The sequence below is a fragment of the Pristis pectinata genome, chromosome 1 (assembly GCF_009764475.1).
Source record: "Pristis pectinata isolate sPriPec2 chromosome 1, sPriPec2.1.pri, whole genome shotgun sequence".
Lineage (NCBI taxonomy): Eukaryota > Metazoa > Chordata > Chondrichthyes > Rhinopristiformes > Pristidae > Pristis > Pristis pectinata.
This window is the reverse complement of record NC_067405.1, coordinates 120358019-120379189: the sequence shown is the minus strand read 5'-3', so window position 1 is coordinate 120379189 and position 21171 is coordinate 120358019.

Here is a 21171-nt window from a genome sequence, read left to right as displayed (position 1 = left end):
GACGAACTCAAAAGAGTCTTCTGCTAGAGTCCGCCAAGATCTTGGCACTGAGCACAGGTCTATCAATGCATAGCTACTGACATTAGAGTCATAGAGAGGTACGGCATGGAAACAGGCCCTGCGGCCCACTGGGTCTGTGCTGACCATCAACCACACATTTACACTAATCCTACCTTTCCTTTTTATTCTCCCCACATTCCCATCAACTGCCCCCACATTCTACCACTTACCTACACACTTCAGACAATTTTCAGTGGCCAGTTAACCTGCACGTCTGAGATGTGGGAGGAAACCAGAGCAACAAGAGGAAACCCACATGGTCATAGGGAAAATGTGCAAACTCCATACAGGCAATACCCTAGGTCAGGATTGAACCCAGGTTTCCAGGGCTGTGAGGCAGCAGCCCTACTAGCTGCGCCACTGTACCTTCATCTATAGACTGCCTCATCAGAATCCTCCTAAGTTTTCTCTTGAAATCAGTTCTGGTAGAATTTGTATGGGATCTCATCTGCACCTGGAGTGCACCCAACCTGCTGCCAGGGCAGGGAGATGTTCCACCATGTGCAAATCCTATCCTCGTGCAAAATTCTAAATTAAACATTGTCAGTATCTGAGCTTGTGCTATAAATGAGTGCTGTATATATAATAGCTGTGAGGGGAATGGTTATTTTCAGGATGGTGAGGTTGCTAATCATTGAAACATTGCTATACCAGGCTTGCAAGTTCAGCTGAAGACTGACAGTTCAATCAATGGTTGTGTTTTACTTGCTGTCTAAGTGAGTGAATGAGTGAAACTGGCACTCTGCTCCAGACTATTTGAAAAGAATCAGCAACACATTACAAATGTTTCTTCATCTCATTCTAGTCTCGCTGTTCTACCGCTGTCTGGCCCAACTGCAGTTCCCGGTTATCTGAAAGGAGAAAGGTGCACAGAGAAGGTTGTAGTGAATGGAAATAGGGGCGAGGGTTGGGGGGAGAGCCAGATAGTTTCAACACTAGTCAGAATAGAGAGTGAATGCCAAAGAAGTAGTTGGATGTAGATCAGCTACAGCCATTCCAGCACATTCTGAAGGTGGGTAAGGTCATGCTGCCACACAGTCCCTCACCACTTAGTTACTGCTACTTCTGATTATGGCTACCTTGTCCAGCAACTTAGGGGAAGTCTGTCAGTGAGTTTGGGCATGTGCCCTATCCTGTCTAAATAACTGGTGATATGTGCAAGGGGTGGATGGGTGTTTGAGGCTACAGCAATACTGAGAGAGAGAGAGGCTGAGGTAAATTCATGAAAGTCAGGAATGTGTCCCAGTTGATGGAGAATACTTGTAGGAGAGTGATGAAGGTGTGGTACATTGTTAATTGAGTCTGAACCAGGGTGTGAATCAGCCAAGTCAATACTATTCAGTTTTGCAGTAGTTATCATGCCTTCACTTACAATGGAATGGACAGACCCAAACTTTGTCCGGCCTTTTAACTGTGAATCCAATGAGTAGGAACCACAACTTAACACCTATCATGTATTTCAGTGTCAAGCAGGGTAACTGGGGCAATAATTTTCAGATCTTTGACTTTAACATGCATATGACCACTGAAAGTTGGTGCCTGATTTACTCCTTAATAACTGTCATAGAGTCATACAGCACGGAAACAGGTCCTTCAGCCCAACTGGTCCATACTGACCAAGATGCCCCCTAAAGTTGGTCACTGTATTTTCAAGCTATTTTCACTGCAAGATCTGGGCTATAATTTCACTCACTTTCCTTCTGGGGATGACACAGTGGCAGCACTCTGGCACTGTCTGTATGGTGCTACTGCACGGGTTTCTTCCGACTGCTCCGTCTTCCTCCCACATCCAAAAGACGTGGGTTGGTAGGTTAATTTGTTACTGTAAATTCTTCCTAGTGTGTAGGTGAGTGATGAGGAGAGGGGCTGAGGAGTTCCGAGAGGAGTTGATGGGAATGTGGGGAGAATAAAATGGGATTAGTGTAGGATCAATGTAAATGGGTGCTTGATGGTTGGTGTGATCGCATTGGACCAAAGGGCCTGTTTCCATGCTGGATCTCCCTACAACTCTGAAATATTTTTAAAAACCAACTCTGATTTCTCAAAAGTTGGCTTTTAAAGCATTTTTGTATAGTATATCAAAAAATGATACTTGTAACAAGATGTAAGGTTGGCATAATGGCAGCAACATGCAGAGAAGGCTGCCACCACAATATTCCTAAAAGACAAAGCATATCACAAAGGATCAACCAATGAAAATGCAGTCTAATTTACATGCCACTGTACCCTCCATAGGTTTAATTCCAGCTTGTGCTCCACCCAATGACTACTGTCCTATTGGATCATATTTAGATTACAGTCTCAAGATGCTTTTCAACAGTTACGCGTTTGCACAGGATCATCTGTGTAGGGTTTTGAAGTTGCTCAAAATAAGTTAAAAATTTTGAGAAGTTTCTGCAACTATTCAAGACCATTAAGGGGCCACATACCCAAATATGAAGACTGCATCAAAAATATCCAGCTTAGGTACAGACAACAAAGAACAATGTGACATTGTCAAATAAAGCAAAGGCCATGTCCCCAAGTAGGGAAGATTACCAAGCTCAGCAGCCTCAATAATCATCCTTTCTATACCACAAACCAAGAAAACATGACAAAAATAGGTATCAGAAAACCATTGGATTATCCTTGCTGATCTGGAGTATTCACAGTTGTTTTCTAATACTCCTCAATTACATACTGATATTAATATAGCCGTGTAAAATACACTGCTCATTGCAGAGGCACTGCATAAAGCCCCTACATAAAACAACAGTCCATTGTATGACTTTGCTGAAATTCTGAACAATTAGGACTTCTCCATCTGCTATAATTAAGACATTGTTATGTTTATGATCTCTTAGCTGTTGCTGTAACAGGCAGTGACAGAGACATACATTTATTACTGTCTAATGCTTTTTTGCCTTTGTTTTCATCCCTTCATTAAACTGTAATTCTCATATTAGTTTTTCAAGTCAAATATCCCTCTGTTTTCAGTTTCTCCCACAAAAGCCATTGTTTTGTTATGTTCCCTGAATGGAGACAATAGTGCCAGAATTAATTAAACATCGTTACGTTTATTGAAATCACGTCCAGTTTATTAAACAGAGTGGATCTACCATTCCAATTTCCTTTGGGATGTGCAGGACAAAACGGCCATGAACAATGCTGATGACCTCTTCAAATTAAAACATTGATGATATTGGCTACTTCTCTGCTCCATTCACATCATGCAAAATTTACTTGGGATAAAACTTTACACTTGAGTGTGAAAGCAATGGAAACTACTGCAGAGGTTATAAGGCAATATTTACGGGTATCTGCAAATCTTAAAATCACTGATATCCTTGCAGAAATATTGAGTGCTTTTTAAATAAATAAAAGCATCTCCAGGCTTCACTATTCCACAGCTTATCTGTATACCATTTCGCATCTATCTCTGTTTTTATAGACCTACAGTAGCTTATTGTCATTAGGTGCCTCAAATTCAAAATTATTGTCATTTTATGTAAATTGCTTAATAGCTTTTCCTTCCACTTCCCCACAGCTCTATTTTCTTTCTGCCTTTATCATACTTGAGTTTAACCATCAACAGCTGTGACTTCAATTACTCAGGCAGATTCTGTTAGCTGTATCTCAGTTGCTAACGATCTCACCTCTGACTTGGAAGGTCAAGGGTTCAATTGCCTTTTGCACACAAGCACAAAGTCTAAGCTAATATAACAGTTCAGAGGTGATGCTGTTGGTGGATGTTATTGGACGGAATACTAAACCCAATCCCTTGTTTACTCTCTCATAAAGCAATCAAAACATGTAGGAGTGTTCCCCACAGGGTTCTGCCTATTCCTCAACAAACATCAGTAGAAAAGATTATGATGGTGGCACTTTTATACATTAAGGGCACAAGACAAGTGTGTGTTTTTTTTCTTTGTTTCCACTAAAAATCACCAAAAAACTAGGACTAATGGTACTTGTGTGATGCAGCATAGTGGCAAAGTTGCATGAATATTGCTCCAGAAATATCGATCTCTATTGCACCACAGTGGATGACAGGTTTCAATTTGTTACAAATGAATCTGGAATAAATACTTCGTATCAGTAATGGTGATAATGAAACTATTGGACTGTTATGAAAACGCATCTAATGTGCAAATTTCTATAGATGTACGGTGGAGTGCATCCTGAATGGTTGCATCACAGCCTGGTATGGAACCGCGAATGCACAGGATTGCAAGAGGTTGCAGAGGGTTGTAGACTCAGCCAGCTCCATCACAGGCACAACCCTCCCCACCATCAAGGACGTCTTTAAGAGATGGTGCCTCAAGAAGGCAGCATCTATTATTAAGGACCCTTATCATCCGGGACATGCCCTCTTCTCATTACTACTATCGGGGAGGAGGTACAGGAGCCTGAAGACCCAACTCAACAATTCAGGAACAGCTTCTTCCCCTCCGCCATCAGATTTCAGAACGATCCATGAACATTACCTCATTATTCCTTTTTTTTGGCACTATTCATTTATTTATTTTTGTAATTTATAGATTTTTATGTCTTTGCACTGTACTGCTGCTGCAAAACAACAAATTTCACATCATATGTCAGTGATAATAAATCTGATTCTGATGTCTTTCAGGAAAAACATTCTGCGACTCTTACTTGGCTTGGACTATTCACAACTCCAAACCCACCTTGCAGTTGTTTCTTAACTCAAAGAAGGCCTAGCAAGTCATCAGTTCATAGGGAAACTATGGATGGACAATAAATGCTAGCCTTGCAGGAAAGTCCACATCCTGTAAACAAATAATTTAAAAGACTCAATTGTAATACTGTGAAATGCAAAATAAAGGTGGAAAAAAACCCAAACTTTACTCAGATCACAGAATACATATGAATAAGACACTCTTTAATTTTGAATTCCCTGCTGCTATCCATTTATTACACACAAGTGTAGAGTCTTATAGCTCCCCTTGTTAATTTAATAACAGCTCCTTGGAGTTACAACTGTGCCAATTCTTTTATACAGGGTTTCACCTGGCACTGAAGAAGAGAACTGGTACTACGACTACTTATGCTTTGATTCAAATTATTGCATTGATGATTTTTTGTATCAAAACTTGAATGTGAAATTTCAGATCTCTTGTTGGGAGAGCATTTTGGAGATAGTGACCATAACTCCTTGACCTTTACTACAGCCTTGGAGAGGGATAGGAGCAGACGATATGGGAAAGTATTTAATTGGCGGAGGTGCAGTTATGATGCTATTAGGCAGGAACTTGGGAGAGTAAAGTGGGAAAAGAGGTTCTTGGGGAAGTACACAGCAGAAATGTGGAGGTTGTTTAGGGAGTACTTGCATGGGGTTCTGGATAGGTTTGTCCCATTGATGCAGGGTAATGATGGTAGAGTGAAGGAACCGTGGTTGACAAGAGATGTAGAATATCTTGTCAAGAGGAAGACAGAAGCTTTCCTAAGGTTTAGGAAGCATAAATCAGTTAGGGCTCTGGAGAGTTACAAGGTAATCAGGAGAGAGCTTAAGAATGGACCAGAGAGCTAGAAGGGGGCATGAGAAGGTCTTGGTGAGTAGGATTAAGGAAAACCCCAAGGCATTCTACATGTTTGTGAAGAATAGGAGGATGACTAGAGTGAGGGTAGGACTGATCAGGGATAAAAGGGGAAACATGTGCCTGGAGTCAGAAGGGGTAGGGGAGGTCCTTAATGAATACTTTGCTTCACTATTCACCAGTGAGAATGGTGTATAACAGGGCATGTCAATATGAGGAAAGAGGATGTGCTGGAACTTTTGAAAAACATTAGGATAGATAAGTCACCGGGGCCGGATGGGATCTATCCAAGGTTATTATGGGAAGCGAGGGAACCTTTGGCAATGATCTTTTCATCCTCACTGGCCACACGAGTAGTGCCAGATGTTTGGAGGGTGGCAAATGTTGCTCCTTTGTTTAAGAAAGGGAGTAGGGATAACACTGGGAATTACAGACCAGTGAGTCTTACTTCAGTGGTGGGCAAATTACTGGAGAAGATTCTTCGAGACACGATTTATGGGCATTTGGAGAAGCATAGGCTGACTGGGGGCAGTCAGCATGGCTTTGTGAGGGGCAGGTCATGCCTCATGAGCCTGATTGAATTCTTTGAGGATGTGACAAAGAACATTGGTGAAGGTAGAGCAGTGGATGTGGTGTACATGGATTTTAGTAAGGCATTTGATAAGGTTCCTCATGGAATGCTTATTCAGAAATTCAGGAGGCATGGGATCCAGGGAAACTTGGCTGTGTGGACACAGAATTGGCTCATCCATAGAAGACAGAGGGTGATGGTAAATGAAGTGTATTCTGCCTGGAGGTCTGTTCTGGGACCCCTGCTCTTTGTGATTTTTATAAATGACTTGGATGAGGATGTGTAAGGGTGTGTTAGTAAGTTTGCTGATGACACGAAGGTTGGTGGTGTTGTGGATAGTGTAGAAGGTTGCTGTAGGTTGCAACAGGACATTGATAGGACACAGAGCTGGGCTGAGAAGTGGCAGATGGAGTTCAACCCAGAAAAGTGTGAAGTGATACACTTTGGAAGATCGAATTTGAAGGCAGAATACAAGGTTAATGGCAGGACTCTTAGCAGTGTGGAGGAACACAGGGATCTTGTGGTTCACATCCATAGATCCCTCAAGGATGCCATGCAGATCAATAGGGTTGTTAAGAAGGTGTATGGTGTGTTGGCCTTCATTAGTCAGGGTATTGAGTTCAAGAGCCGCGAGGTGATTTTGCAGCTCTATAGAACTCTGGTCAGACTACACTTGGAGTATTGTGTTCAGTTCTGGTCGCCTCATTCTAGGAAGGATGTGGAAACTTTAGGGAGGGTGCAGAGGAGATTTACCAGGATGCTGCCTGGATTGGAGAGCATGTCTTATGAGGATAGGTTGAGTGACTTAGGGTTTTTCTCTTTGGAGAGAAGGAGGATGAGAGGTGACTTGATAGAGGTCTACAAAATGATAAGAGGCATAAATCAAGTGGACAAACAGATACTTTTTCCCAGGGCGAAAATGGCTAAGATGAGGGGGCATAATTTTAAGGTGATTGGAGGAAGGTATAAGAGGGATGTCAGAGGTAAGTTTTTTAGACAGAGAGTGGTGGGTGTGTGGAACGCACTGCCAGCAGAGTTTGTGGGGGCAGATACATTAGGGACATTTAAGAGACTCTTAGATAGACGCATGAATGATAGAGAAATGGGAGGGAAGGGTTAACATTTGGGAGGGAAGGGTTAAATAGATATTAGAGCAGGATAAAATGTCTGCACAACATTGTGGGCCGAAGGGCCTGTACTGTGCTGAAGTGTTCTAAGTTCTATGAAAGTTTGTGTAACTATAAAACCTAAAGTGCAAAGAAAAAAACTTGACTTGCTTGTCAACCAGACCAAAAAAATAACATGGAAGGTTAGAAGCCGAGGAGTCTGGGGTGGGGAAGTTAAGAGATTAGACTGCTATCATCTAGCAGTACTTGTAGGAAATAGGTTTCAAAACTTGAAAGTGCTTGCACAGCTGAAGATTTTATGGAAAGATAAAAGAAAACTCCCCCAGAAGAAGCCAACAAGAAATGTTTATAGAATAATTTTGTTTGGTTGTTTTTGAAATTTTTCAGTGAAATTATATGTAAAGATATTATTTTAAAAATTGTAGCTGATAAAAACTAGAAAGCATTGGAAAATATTTTAAAAAATTAAAGTTGGAAGTAAAAAAATGTTTCATGTATACCATATTTAATTTGTGACACAAGCAAAGTCCTGAATACAGCTGTTACAAAGTTTATTTAGAAAACATTTTGATTTACTTAATTTAACTGTTTTTTTCCTGCACAGATGAAACAAATTCTACTTGCATTCACTGTTTTAACATTTGGTTCTTTTGCTGAAAAGTTTGGGTGGGGTTCTTCCTTAGCTGCTTTTTATTGGGAAAGGTGGGGTTATTTCCACACGCAAAAATGTCTCTACATCATCAGTCTTTTTGTTAATTGTAAAAATCATGAGACAGATAAGCATAGAGAGCTCGTGGGAATGATAACCTGATAACTTGCTGAATTTCTTCAGCTGACAGCAGTGACCCTGCAAACTCCAGCCTTAGACTTTCCGGGGAGACAAAAGCCTTTGAGGAAACATTGTTAGCTATACCTTAAAGTCACAAAGACCCATCTGTACTAATGAATCTTCATGGCATTACTCATAGTAAATCAAATGATGTGTTGCTTTAGAGTATTATAACATGCAGTTTGAGGTTTTATTCTGCCATTAAAATGGAGTTATACTCAAAGCTGTTTGTTATCTTAATACCAAAAATCTAATTGATTTAAGCAAGTATTCAGTTTAATTAATTCTGCTTATGAAAATTGTAAATTGTAATGCAAAACTTCAGATCACTTAGAACTTTGATCAATTAATTTTACTATTTGGGAAATCCTTATCTTACAAAAATGTTGCACAATAAGATTAATTTGCTTTGTAACAAATTCTGTGAAGTGACTCAAATGTATCTTGCTATATTAAAAGGTACTATGTAAATAGAATGTGGTATTGAATACATAGATATTATAACTCCTGTCAAAAATTTACATTCATGGAATGAATTCCCCTACCACCAGTCACGTGGTAGGGGAAATATTGAAGGTTTTTACATGCCAATATCCCAGAACTCCATGAAATTACACCACCCATCTGTTTTTGTAAAGAACAGTGTGCTTCAGTTCCCCCCTCCCACTGCTATCGATGCTGCCCTCACCCACAACTCTTCTATTTCCTCATGTCTGCCCTCACATCATCACCCCCCAGACATTGCAGGGATAGAGTTCCCCTTGTCCTCACCTACCACCCCACATGCCTATGCATCCGACATATCATTCTCAGCAACTTCCACCACCTCCAACGGGATCCCACTACCAGGCACATCTTCCCCTCCCCCTCTCCTTTCTGCAAGGATCACTCTCTCATCCGCTCGTCCCTCCCCACCGATCCCCCTCCAAGCACTTATCCCTGCAACCATGCTAAGTGTTGCACCTGCCCCTACACTTCCTCCCTCACCCCCATTTAAGACCCTAAACAGTCCTTTCAGGTGAGGCAATTCTTCACGTGTGAATTCATCAGTGTCATTTATTGCATCCAATGCTCCTGGTGCGGCCTCCTCTACATCAGTGAAACCTGACGCAGGTCGGGGGATCGCTTTGTCGAGCACCTTCGCTCTGTCCCCCATACCAGCCAGGATCTCCTGGTGGCCAGCCATTTTAATTCCACTTCCCATTCCCACACCAACATGTCTGTCCATGGCCTCCTCGACTGCCAAGCTGAGGCGAGATGTAGTTTAGAGGAACAACACCTCATAATTTCACCTTGGTAGTCTCCAACCTGACAGCATGAACATCAGTTTCTCTGACTTCCGGTAACCACTCCTGCCTTTTTCCCCCTCATCCCACCGGTCCCCATCACCTCATCTCTTTCCCCTGCACCACCCTCTTGATCTGCCCATGACCCACTCATTCCTCCCTCCAGTTCCCCTCCTCACCTCCTTCCCTTTATTTTATGGTCCACTGTCCTCTCCTATCTGATTCCATCTTCTTCAGCCCTTTGACACTTCCACCTATCACCTCCCAGCTTCTTACATCATTCCCACTCTCCCCCACCCCCAGCTGCCTATCACCCCCCTCACCTGGATCCACCTATCACCTGCTTGCCCTTGCTCCACCCCTTCCCCCCACCTTTATATACTGCCTATCTCCACTCTTTCTCTCCAGTCCTGATGAAGGGTCTCAACCCAAAATGTTGACTGTCCATTTCCCTCCATAGATGCTGCTGACTTGCTGAGCTCCTTCACCTCCTTTGTGTGTTGCTTTGAATATACATGTTTCTGTATTTGAAAATTTAATGGAATAACATAAACGAATCACAGACCAGGAATGGATAATATACAAAGAAATGAAGTCCTCCTATATACCATGCTCACCATTCAGTTATTTATCCATCTTTTCACCTATTGAATTGCCAACCCAGTCTGAGCTATGCTTTTAAATGGTTTGTACAGTCTCCTCTTAATTGCCAAAATTAAGACCTTGGACACGTAAACTAAGCAGGATTTTTGGGATGTGAGTCAGGCAGCACTAGTGAGTCAGGCAGTACTAGTAAGTCAGGCAGTACTAGTGAGTCAAGCAGTACTAGTGAACTAATCTAGTTGTAAAGATTAGTAAGCAGAAGGGCCAGCAAATTGACCTGCCTGAGTAGTAACAAAGCAGAAATGTCAAGAAGGAAGGATTACTGAAGCTTCAGATCAATAACAAAGTTCATCATTTAGAAACTACTTGTAATCAGCAAGTAGCCTAGTCAACTACGGGTATGATCTACATTGACTAAACTCCAATCCATGAATCATTTGCTCAAAGATGTGGGAGGAGAATTATCTCAGTTATAAACAATGGAAAGAAAGCTGGCAATGTAAAAGTTTGAATGTTGCTATTGCTTTATTAAAATTATAATGTTTTAATGTGCTTATGTGTTTGGCAGGTTGGACTGTAAAATATTCATCTCCCCATTCTATTTCTTATGCTTGCATCTGGGTTAGAGTTTCTTGAGGGGCTCAGACAGAGTATTCTAGTCAACTCACCCTTATTGTTACAGAGAAAGTTGAAAGGTAGAGAAATAAAAATGTTAAATCAAACGGATTAGGTCATCATGCTTTGAACCCGCACAGCTAAATACTTACAAAGTTACTCATTTCTTGGCAGTGAAGAACCTCTGAGAAACTGCCTCCAATTAACTCTAAGTCACTAAGAAGTGATAGTTCGGTTTAACCAAAAAAGGAATATTCTTGAATAGCTGTTGGGATGGGTAACAGTCTGAACAGTTCTCAAAGCATCAGACTGTTGGAGAAGATGCTTTGTTTTTCATCTGCCCAAAGGTGAAAATCTTATTATCCCTGGGCAGGAACAAGTAAAATATTTTCAACCCTACTTCAGTCGTCAAGGAAATCAGAGCATTAATCTTCAAGTGAGGAAGCACCTTCAATTAGTATTGTAAAGTTGATGAAGCTTAGGCTAAACTTTAGATCACTTTAAACATTTTTCAAAAAGCTCTAATTGTGTCTCAGTATACTCAGCAATTCGAATGCACAGGAATGTAAGAAGCTGCAGAGACTAGTGGGCTCTGCCCAATATATCACAGGCCCAACCCTTCACACCCTTGGTAGTATCTACAGGAGGCTACATCCATCATCAAAGATCCCCACCATCTGGGTCATGCCACATTTTCACAACTGCCATCGAGCAGGAGGTACAGAAGCCTGGAAGTCCCACACCACCAGGTTCAAGAACAGTTACTTCCCTTCAAACATTTGGTTCTTAAAACCAACCGGCAAAACCCTAATCACTGCTGTTTAGCAACACTATGACCATTTTGATCACTTTGCACTAAAACGGACTTTGTATTTTTTTTGTTCTAATTGTGTTCTTTCTTGCAAAAATTGTGTATAATTTATGTTTAATTTATTTTTCTTGTGAATGCTGCTCATATGATGCTATGTGCCTGTGATGCTGCTGCCAGTGAGTTTTTCATTGCATCTGTGCAAACATGTACTTGTGCATATGACAATAAACTTGACTTTGACTTTGTTTATGGCAACAACTTGCATTTATATTATACATTTAACATTGTTAAAATAAAAGTAAGATGTCCAAAGGCTCTTTGCAGGATCATAATCAGATAAAGTTTGACACTGACTAAAATATGGATGACATAAAAGCTTAGCAGGGAATTCCAGATCATTGGACTTATTCAGCTGAAGGCACTGCTGACAATAGTGGAATGAGAGGAAGGGTGGACATTTGCAGCTGAGGTTGAAATTTAGAGCTCTCGGAGGTTGATAAAGCAGGGGAAGGTTATAGATTTCAGCAAGGGAGAAGGGTGGAGGAATATATGAATTTTAATATCAAAGAACCAAGAACCAGTGTCAGTGAGTAGTGGGATGATGTGTGAAAGGAACATATGGGTATTTTTTTCAGAACATTTCTAGTTAAGAAAGTAATTGCATTGTCATCAACATGATGGTTGGTTTACCTATTCAGCAGTTATATACAGTGATTGCCATGTTTCTGAAGGAACAACTGATGCACATAATTCTGATCTACAAAGAGATTTGATCTCAGGACAGTGAGTTTATCTCAGCTGGGTGAGGTGTGGTGATGATACCACAACATTCCTGGGCCCAGAATGGGGAGCAAGAACCATCAGTAAGGGCCTGGTTTGTCCAGTTCCTAATTGCTAATAGTGACCTCTGCTGGTAGATGAATGTATATGGACTCAGAATAAAATTTGATTGTGTAATATTCGATAGCTTACATGGGATCACCAAGGAATTGTGATTACTAGACTGCTTTTTGACCAGCGTGACTAACAGCTAACATGAAGGGCAGGGAAAGTAAGAGATTCCTGGCAATTTCCTGACCAAAAAAAGTTGCAAGAGCACGACCAGTCTCAGTAATGATGACCATGAATACTACTGGATTGTTACTAAAGCCCATCTAATGTTCACTGATGTATTTCAGGAAAGAAGGTCTGCCATCCTTTCAGGGTTTTGCCTCTATGTGACTCCAGACAAACCCCATGTGGTTGACTCTTAAATGCACTCTTAAATCTGCTCTAAATGTGCTCTTAAATGTGCTTCTGAGGATGAATAAAACTGGATGGATCACCTGGCATTGACCTGGGCACTAAATTCAGACACCACAAAGTCACCCCCAGTCCAGTTGGCTTTGCAAAGTCTTCCTCAAAAACATCTGGGGTCTGGTAAGTAAATTGGGCAAGTTACTTACTAACTAGTTAATCAACGCCCTGACATAGTCAAGCTCACAGAATTATAACTTACAGATAATGTGTCTGACTCCTTGATCCCTGGGTACATCTTGTCCCACCAGAAGGAAAGTCACCATAATAGACAAGTGGGTGAGGTCCTCAACATTTACTTCAGACCATAAGAAATCTCTTGGTATCAGGTGAAACTTAGGCAAGGTATAATTTGCCTAGATCACATTTTTTTCGATATTTGCAGATTAGAAATTTTTTAAAAACTATACCCTCTTTTCCGACACCTTACAAAATTGAAACTATGGAAAAAATTTTAGGTCTTAATCCTTATCAGAAGGGCTTGATAGCGATAATTTATGATTTAATTATGAAAATACGTCTAGAATCATTAGACAAAATTAAGAATGAATGGGAAAGTGAACTCCAGACATCTTTACCTATAGACACTTGGAAGAAAATTCTTCATTTAGTTAATACATCTTCAATGTGTGCCAGACACTCGTTGATACAGTTTAAGGTAGTCCACAGGACCCATATGTCCAAAGATAAGTTAGCTTGTTTTTATAACAATATAAATCCTATATGTGATAGATGTAAATCGAATGTGGCTTCTTTGACGCATATGTTTTGGTCCTGTCCTCTTCTGGAAAAATATTGGAAAGACATTTTTAACATTATTTCAAACGTATTGAAGATTGATTTACAACCTCACCCTATCACTGCAGTTTTTGAATTACCGAGGATAGAGTCTGGCCATTTATCTGCTTCCGCTAACTGTATGATTGCTTTTGTTACATTAATGGCCAAACGATCCATTTTGCTTAAATGGAAGGATCCAATACTCCCTACTACTTTTCAATGGTTTTTTCAAACTATATCATGTTTAAACTTGGAAAAAGTTAGGAGTGGTACTGTTGATCCTTCGCTTAAATTTGAAGATATTTGGAGTCCATTTATTCAATATTTTCACATGGTGTAGATCCCCTTTCAATAACTTTCCAACTTGGAGGAACGGAGTTGACGACATAATATTGCTCTGTTTCTACTGAGAAATTCTAGCCCAGTTTTTTTTTCTTTTTTTTTGTTCTTTGTTTTGTTTTGAAATTTTTTTTTGTTTAGTTTAGTTTATATTGTTTACAATTTTTCTTATTGATTTGGGTTTTTTTTAAATTTATATAATAAACCTGTTTCTTTCCTTTCTTTTATATTATATTCATTTACTAAGAGATCATTGGATCTACAGATTTTTAAAAATATTTTATTGTTCTTTATGATTATCTATACTATGATTGTTCTCCTGATCTCTTTGTATTACATGTATAAACATTGATGCTATATATCAATCTGTATTAATTTGAAAACTAATAAAAGATTGAAAAAGAAAGAAACGTTGGCAAGGAAACCTTCTCCCAATTATCACCTGTGTAAAGAGAAACAGAGTTAACATTTCAGTCAAAGACCCTTCATCCACAGATGCTGTTGGACATGTTGAATGTTTCCAGATTTTCCTGTGGTTTTCCAGACTTCCAGCATCTGCTGTTTATTGATCTTCTTTCCCTCCTGATTACCACCTACCAACGTCCTGTAGCTGATGAATCAGTGTTCCTCCACTTTGGGCAAAACATGGAAGCATCAAGTAGCACGGACATGGGGTATATTCTGGGAGGGGAACTTAAATGTCCAACACCAAGAGTGGCTTGCTGGTACCACCAGAGACTGAGCTAGCTGAGTCCTGAAGGATGCAGCTGCCAAGCAGGGCCTGTGCCAAGTAGTGCATGAACAAATAAAAGGGATAAACCTACTTGAACTGCACCTCACCAGTCTACAGGTAGCAGATGCATCTGTCCATGATAGCATTGATTGAAGTGACCGCCGCACAATCTTTGTGGAGACAAAGACCTGCATGCTCACTGAGGACATCCTTCATTGTATTGTGAGGCACTACAAATGTGGTAAATGGGATAGACTCAGAACAGATCTGGCATTTCAAAACTGGGCATTCATGAGGCACTACGGACCATCAGCAGCAGCCAAAATGTACACTGGCACATTCTGTAATCTCATGACCTGACAGCTCCCATTACTATCAGTGCAGGACAACATCCCTGGTTCAATGATGTTCAGATGGCAGGCCAGGAGTAGCACCAAGTGTACCTAAAACTCATGAGGTGCCAGCCTAGGAAGCAGCAATGCAGGACCACATGTGCCCAAGACAGCAACAACAGCATGCTAGCAATGGATCGGATCGAAGCTCTGTAATTCTACCACATGTAGTCGTGAATGGAGGTGGATAATTAAACAGCTATTGAAGGGGGGGAAATTCCAGGACGGAAGGGTTAAAGGCTGAAACATTCACAAACATGGTCAGCCAGGACTCCCTAGTAGATGACCCACTCAGCTTTCTCATGACAACCCCTATCATAGAAGTCATTCACCAACAATTCAATCCACTCCAACTGATAGGAGCGAAGAGCACAGGACACAGCAGAAGATATGGGATCAGACAACAGCCATGCCGTGCTACTGAAGACCTGTGCTCCAATCCTTACTGCACCTTTAACCAAGATGTTCAAGTACAGTTACAACACAGGTATCCACCCAATGATGTGGAAAATTGTCCAGGTATGTCCTGTTCATAAAAAGCAGGACAGATTCAGTCCGACTAATTGAGCAGTAATCAATCTATTCTCAATCATCTGTAAAGCGATGGAAGCTGTCATTGACAGTGCTATCGAAGGGCACTTCATCACCAATAATCTACTCACCAATGCTGAGTTTGGGTTTCACCAGGATCACTTCCCTCAACACTTCCTCTCAGCCTTGCTCCAAACATGGACTGAAGAGCTGAATACCAGAAAAGAGGTGAGAGTGACTGCCCCTGACATTTGAGGCTAAGTGAAGCCCCGTAAAACTGAAGTTAATGAGCATCCAAGGAGAAACATCCCAGTGGTCAGTCATATCTCATACAAAGGAAGATGGTTGTGATTATCAGAGGGCAATCACTCCAGCCCAGGACGTCACTGCAGGAGTTCTTCAGCACTGTGTCCTAGGCCCAACCATCTTCAGCTGCTTCACCAATTGCTTCCTTTCCATTGGAAGGTGAAAAGTAGGAATGCTCACCAATAGTTGTACAATGTTTAATTCTATTCGCAGCACCTCAAAAACAGAAATGTTGGTTGTCAACAACAGAAAAGTCTAGGCCTGCATGCAACAGGACTTAGACAACATTCAGGCATGGGCTGGTAAGTAGCAAGTAACATCTGTGCTACAAAAGTGCCGGGCAATGATATTTCCAACAAGAGAGAGTCTAATCACAATTGCTGGGTTCCCTTCCATCAATATTCTGATCAACATTGACCAGAAACTCAGCTGAAGGGGTCACATAAATACTTTGGCAACAAGAGTGGGTCTGAAGCTGGGTATCCTGTGGCAAGTGTCTCAAAACTTGACACCCCAAGGCTTTTCCACCATCGACAAGACATGTCAGAAACGTAATAAAATACTCTCCATTGCTTGGATGGGTGTAGTGCCAACAACTCTCAAGAAGGTCAACACCATCCAAGACAAAGCAGCTTACTTGATTGGCATCCCATCAATCACCCTAAACGTTCATTGCCTCCATCTCCAGTACCCTGTGTCTGTAATTTGTACCAACTACAAACTGAGCTGCAATAACCCAGGCTATTCTGATAGCACCTCAGAAGGCTGCAACCTCTACAACCAAGAAGGACATGGGCAGCAGGTGCCAGAGAACACCACCACTTGTTGGTTCCTCTCCAAGCTGCACACTATCCTGACTTGGAAATGTCTTTCATCGTCAATGGGCCTAAATCTGTTTACTCAAGGGCAATTAAGTATACATAATAATCGCTGATATTGCCATTAACACCTAGATCTCAAAATGAATTTTAAAAAATTATTTAGGCCAAATTCCCTCTCTCTCTCTCTTTGTCCCTCCGTATGTGTGTGTGTGTGTGTGTGTGTGTGTGTCTGTGTCTGTGTCTGTGTCTGTCTGTGTCTGTGTGTGTGTGTGTGTGCGCGCGCTTGTGCACGTGTGTTCCACCAGCTTGTGCACGTGTGTTCCACCAGCTGTTTGTGTGTCACAATCAGCTGGTGGAAGGGGAGGTCAGGGTGATGATCAAGTTGAGGTATGAGGTGAGGGACCTGAAGAGGAGCCAGAGTGAGGGACAAGTACAGAACTTACCTGCAGGTGATTTCAAGCTCTGGATTCCAGAGCTTCAGAACTGGTGAAAATGAAGGGGGGGAAATTGAAACATAAAGGGTCAACATGTAATCATAAATCAGTAGCAGCTATAGCTACTGCTTATAATTTAATTTACAGAGGTGGTAGGCCCACTGAGGATTGAATTAACAGGATTCACTGGTACAACATAAGGAACAATGTACTCCATATTTAGACCTTTGTCACCTATACCAAGCCTGCAGGACCAAAGCATCATAGTGCTATACAAGAAAGTATCTAGAGATAACAAAGCTTGCTCCAAAACCCTTTCTATAGCTTCAGAGTTTTCCTCAAGGATGTCTCCATGGTAATCACGGTCCTGATCAGGGCAACCTCTGCAAGGAAGCTTGGTCATGAAACCTTCAGAATAAGGTTTTTTTTTTGCATGAACATCATTTTATAAACCTTTATAAGTCAATCCAATCTCTCCTTATAACTACAGCCCTCCATTCCAGACAACATCTTTGTGAATCTCTTCTGCACTCTCTCTATTGCTACCATGTCCTTCCTATAGAATTGTACACAATACTCCAAGTGTGACCTAGCGAATGTTTTGTACAGCTGCAATATGATGTCCCAACTCTTATACTCAATGCCTCAGCCTCTGAAGGCAAGCATATGCCTTCTTTGCTACCCCATCCATCTGTGTCACCACTTTCAGGAAACTATGAACTTTCACCCCAAGGTCTCTCTGTATAACAACACTTTTAAGGTCCCTGCCATTTACTGTATGTGCCCTGGCAGCATTTGATCTCACACTTGCTTGGATTAAATTCCATTTGCCACTGTTTGGCTTAACTTTCTAGCTGATCTATGTTCCTCTGTATTCTTAGATAACCTTCTTTATTATCCATGATCCCACCAATCTTTGTGTCATCAGCAAACTTATTAATCATACCACCTATTTTCTCATCTAAGTCATTTACATACATGACAAGCAACAATGGTCTCAGCACTGATCCCTGTGGTACACCAGTGGTTATGAACTTCCAGTCAGAAAAGCAACCCTCCACCACACTCTCTGCCTCCCAACACCAAGCCAATTTTGCATTTGGTTTGTCGGCACACCTCGGATCCCATGTGGTTTAACCTTCTGGACCAGCCTACTGTGCAGGACCTTGTCAACAATCTTGCTAATATCCACATATACCACGTCTACTGCCCTGCCTTCATCAGTTTTGCATGTTAGGTGTCACTTAAGTAATTCCCACGTTAGTGAGAGAAGGTCAACTCCTGGATGAGCAGCTTGCATGGCTCTTAGGGCACACATGCCCCATGAAGTTTGCAGAGGCTGCGTCCAAACATGGATTACACACTGCTGGATGTCTGTGCCTCTCCATGAACTAACACAGCATATACATGGAAAACTGGAAAGCCACTTAGGGACTGAACTTGGCAAAAAGTCCCTCAAACTTGAAGATGACCTGAGACTACTTGGGGTTCCATGGGTTCTGAGGTGGCTGATGAGACCAATGTGGGAACCACAGATTCTTCCAGAGATGGGTCAGAAGGTGCCTGATGGTATAAGCAACTGTGTCATCCATTAGGTGTTGTGTTCTTTCTGCTGCTTACCCTGGGCTTCTGTGTGCTCAAGGTGCATGGTCTCAACACCATCCAAATGCTCCTTCTTCACTTTGAGTGGTCATAGACCAGAAGTTCTCAAGAGTCAGTGGGGTTGTTGCAACATTTCAAGGAGGTTTTAGCACATCTTCCTCCCATGATTCAGTCCAGAATAGAGTGTTTGTTTCAGAAGTCTGGTGTTGAGCAGGCAAACAATGTAGCCTGCCCAATGTAGGTTCAACTTTGGCTGCTGTCTGTAAGGAGTTTGTACGTTCTCCCCCTATCTGGGTGGGTTTCCTTCAGGTGCTCCGGTTTCCTCCCACATTCCAAAGGTGTACAGGTTAGGAAGTTGTGGGCATGCTATGTTTACGCTGGAAGCGTGGCGACACTTGCGGGCTGCCCCCAGAACACTCTACACAAAGGATGCATTTCACTGTGTGCTTCGATATACATGTGACTAATAAAGATATCTTATAACTAGGGTCTCAATGATGGGGATGTTGTCTTGGGAGAAGTCCCGAAGTTGGTTCAATTATCCTTCCAGTGAAGTTGGAGGATTTTACAGAGATAGAGTTGTTCATCTGCTTCCAATGCACTGAGATAACTGCTGTCAGTAGTCCAGCTCTCAGAAGCATTCAGAAGGGCAGGGATCGTGCTGCAATATTGCAACCCAGTTCCAACAAACTCCCAGACCCAGCATCAATGGTGGAATGAACACACCACTCACAGACAACCCATCCAGCACCTCCTGCCCCATCTGTGGAAGAGTCTGCAGTTCCCACATTGACCTCATTGGCCACCTCAGAACCCACAAGACCAGGGGGAAGTAAATCATCCTCTGTCCCCAGCGACTGCCCTAGAAGAAAAAGAGGAAGAGATCACAAGATCACAAGACAAGGGAGCAGAAGCAGGCCATTCGGCCCATCGAGTCTGCTCCAAGGAAAAGGGAAAAAAGAAATGAGAAATGGGGAATGGAGGGGGGAAACAAAAAAAAAACTTATTCTAATCCCAATTTCCAGCCTTATCCCCATATCCCTTGATACCCCTACTATTTAGATATCTATCTACCTCCTCCTTGAAAGCCCCCACAGATCTGGCCTCCACTGCTGTACGTGGCAAGGAGTTCCATAAATTCACCACCCTCTGGCTAAAGAAATTTCTCCTCATCTCTGTTTTGAAACTGTACCCTCTAATTCTAAGATTGTGCCCTCTGGTCCTAGACTCACCCACCAAGGAAAACAGCCTAGCCACATCTACTCTGTCCTTTCCTATCAATATTTTAAATGTCACTATGAGGTCCCCTCTCATTCTTCTGTACTCCAGTGAGTACAGTCCAAGAGCCGACAAGCGCTCCTCATACGTAAGCCCTTTCATTCCTGGAATCATCCTCGTGAATCTCCTCTGAACCCTCTCCAACGTCAGCACATCCTTCCTAAGATGTGGGGCCCAAAACTGCGCACAATATTCCAAATGAGGCCTCACTAGTGCCTCGTAGAGCCTCATCAACACTTCCTTACTTTTATACACTATACCTCTCGAAATAAATGCCAACATAGCATTCGCTTTATTTATCACCGATCCGACCTGGTGTCCTGCACGAGTACCCCCAAGTCCCTTTGTACTTCCCTACTTTGAATTTTCTCTCCTTCTAGCTAATAATCTGCCTGCTTATTTCTGCTTCCAAAGTGTACAACTGCACATTTCCCAACATTGAATCTCATCTGCCATTTCCTTGCCCATTCTCCTAAACTGTCTAGGTCTCTCTGCAACCTTCCTATCTCCTCAATACTCCCTACTCCTCCACCTATCTTGGTGTCATCCGCAAACTTAGCCACGAAACCATTTATTCCATCATCCAAATCGTTAATGTACAAGGTAAAAAGGAGCAGCCCCAACACCGACCCCTGCGGCACACCACTAGTAACCAGTAGCCAACCAGAACGAGATCCTTTTATTTCCACTCTTTGCTTCCTGCCAACCAGCCAATGCTCCACCCATTCTGTTATCCTACCTGTAATTCCATGACCTCTCATCTTATTAATCAGTCTCTTGTGAGGCACCTTATCGAAGGCCTTTTGAAAGTCTAAATACACAACATCTACCGCCTCTCCTTTATCCACCCTACCTGTGATTTCTTCAAAAAACTCCAATAGGTTGGTGATTACTCACTGTAGCTCCTTTCACTGATCACAGCAACTCATTTTAAGCTTTTACTTGTGAGCTGCATGCAGTGATCATTGGCCCATTAATCAGCCCTCAGATCCCAGTGGTCTGGGGCTACTTGTGTTATAGAAGTTGATCGACAAGTTCATTACGTATGAGGAGCCCAAGTACATTTCCACCTGTTTCCTCTCTCCACAATGGACCACTCTGCTTCTACACTATGGCTATCCTGAGTTCTTTAAGCATTGACCACTTCCCAATGGCAATGAGACAGCTGATAGGAACCACTGGGGTCCCACATTAGTGTCTGATTAGTGTGCTCAGCACTA